This window comes from Nannospalax galili, unplaced genomic scaffold, assembly GCF_000622305.1.
Source record: "Nannospalax galili isolate Female #2095 unplaced genomic scaffold, S.galili_v1.0 scaffold554, whole genome shotgun sequence".
Classification (NCBI taxonomy): Eukaryota; Metazoa; Chordata; class Mammalia; order Rodentia; family Spalacidae; genus Nannospalax; species Nannospalax galili.
The window spans coordinates 43,509-46,357 of NW_008334095.1; the positions used below are offsets into that span (position 1 = coordinate 43,509).

Consider the following 2,849-nt stretch of genomic DNA (forward strand, 5'->3'; position numbering starts at 1 on the left):
AATTATATATAGACTAATCTCCCCGATGAACATAGACACCAAATTCACAATAAAATACTCGCAATTGAATTCAAGAACAAATTATAGAGATCATCCATCATTCTCGAGTTAATTTCATTTCAGAGATGCAGAGATTTTTCAACATACATATATCAACACATATAATGTATCATTAAATTCATTTAATAATGGGAATCACATGATCATTTCAATAGATGTATTAAGATCCTTTTGAGAAAAATGCAATATTAGCTCATAATAAAAACCCTGAAGATACTAAAATTGGAGAGAATATTATTATATCTCAATGCAACGAATGCTAAATGAGATAAACCAATACAACTTCATGATAAAAGGAGAGAAACTCAGAGCATTTCCACAGGGCTGGAACAAGACAAGGGTGTCTTTCTTTTCCTCAATAAAAGACCTGGAATCATAGACACAGCAGTTAAAATGGGAGAAGGAAATAAGGGGAATAAAAATAGAAAAGGAAGAAGTCATAGTATCCCTGTTTGCACATTTTATAATCCTGTGTGTCAGAGATCCTAGAGATTCCACTACATACCAAATTTTTTTTCAGTAAAGTAGAAGATTCAAAATTAGCAGACAAAATCAGTAGACTTCTTACATAAGCATAAAGAACACACTGGAAAATAAATTAAGGAAAGAATCCTTTTCACAACTACCTTTAAAAATACTCAGATAGGGGCTGGAGAGATGGCTCAGTGGTTAAGAGCACTGACTACTCTTGCAGAGGACCCAGGTTCAATTCCCAGCACCCACATGGCGGCTACCAACCATCCTTAACTCCAGCTCCAGGGGATTCCAACATCCTCTTCTGACCTCTGTGGCATTGCAGGACATGGGTGCACTCACGTGCATGCAGGCAGTACACTCATACACATAAAATAAAAATGATAAATAAAATATTTTAAAAAAATAATTGGAATAAATCTGACAAGTGAAATGAAAGAACTCTATGATAAAAAAAGTTTAAAACATTAAAATTGGAATTTACAAGACATTAAAAGATGTAAAGACCTCCTTGGATCATAGATTGGAAGAATAAATGTGAGAGCAACTGTTTTACTCCCCCCAACATCTATATATTCAATGCAATCCAAATAACACTTTGAAGGCATTCGTCACAGAAATTGAGAAAACAGCCTTAAAATTAACATGGAAGCACAAAGGTTCTGGATACTCAGAACAATCTTGCGCAGTAAGAATAAAACGCTGGAGGTATCACCATACTTGGTTTCAAGTTATACCACAGAGCGACAGTAACAGAAACAGCAGGATGCTACCACAAAACAGACATGTGCATCAGCGGAATAGAAGGAAGGACACAGATGTAAGGCCATGCAGCTTCAGACATAAGATATTTGTAATTTTACCTTTCAATTTTATGAGAATTTCATATATATTTCTACCCCTGACCCTCCCCTCTCCAGCTTCTCCTGTGTTCCCCCGACTCCCTCTAAAATTTATTATCTCTTCTATAAGTACTAGTTTACATACAAACACTATGAGGCAAGCACTGTACCACTATATATATATATATATATATATATATATATATATATCTTACCTAGTCCATTTGGTTACTCTTATGTATAGGCATCGATTGCCTATAGCTCTTCACACAGGGGTGAAATCTTGTGAACCTTCCCCTGTCCACACTAGCATGTTGACTGCTGTTGTCAACATGTAGGTTGTGTTTAGGCAGTCATATAGCTGAGATTCCATGGGTATACCTAGATGATACTACCTAGCATATTGGAATGACACAGTCTAGCAGCAGACTTGTGACTCTTACAATCTTTCCATCCCATCTTGTCTAATTTTCCCTGAGCCTTAGCTATAGGGGTAAAGGGGTGGCACTGTAGATGTATCAATTGGGGATGAGCATCCCACAGTCACTTATTCTCTGCAGTTTGAATAGTTGTGGATCTCTGCAATAGACTCCATTCGCTACAAAAAGAAGCTTCTTTGACGAGGAATGAGAGCTACACTTATCTGTGGTGTTGCACAAGGCTCTCTTTTGAGTCTGGCAGACACCATCTTACTGAGCTCAGCTGTGTTCACTTGCCAAAGATCATCACAGCTGGGATTGTTGACTGCTGATGTCCCCACATAGAAGGGGGGATGGAGAAAGTCACTGGACCCTCACCATGAGTGTCCAGTCACACCTCTCAAATTGTGGTGGGCAATCTGACCCTAATCTCATGTGAGGGGGCAGGTACTAAAGTATATAGGCTGGGGAAGACTAAGGGAGGGAGACTCCATTTATGTGGTTATGCGTAAGCCATCATTCATGCTTAGGTGAAGATTTTCCCATAAGGTCTTAGGAGGGAGAACCCACAATTCTGTACCATTAAGTCTCTAACCCTTTATCATTTAGTCTATAAGTGCAATAAACTAACTGGTTTTACAGAGTGAACTTTGGTGGATTTGTACCTCCATTTGTTTTTGGTACCAAGTGAGAGGGGCTTGATGTTGTTTACCTCTTCCCCAGGGAAGAAATTTAGCAAGATATGGGTATAAAGATAAATATTTGGAAAAAAGTTAGAAATCGTACTTGTTTAAGAAAATAGCAGTAGTGGGCTTACACAGAATGGCCGGCAACATTGGCTAGCTCTCGCTCTACTCTCTCTAACTGGAAAGCAGCAGTCTACAGGGGACTGAACTGTATCTGCCTCTATTTCCAACAGACTCACGTTCAACCTTCACGCATAAAAAAAGCTGAAAAAAATTTATTAGTCCTTTTTTAAAAAAAAGTTAATATAAAATTATAGCAAAAGAAAGAAAGAAAGAAAGAGAAAGAAAGAAAGAAAGAAAGAAAGAAA

At 37.8% G+C, this 2,849-nt stretch overlaps 1 pseudogene; it reads left to right on the top strand.

The window, feature by feature from the left end:
* Positions 1-1,179: 1,179 nt before the first annotated feature.
* Positions 1,180-2,849, top strand: part of LOC103730934 — a 2,730-nt pseudogene continuing 1,060 nt past the window's right edge.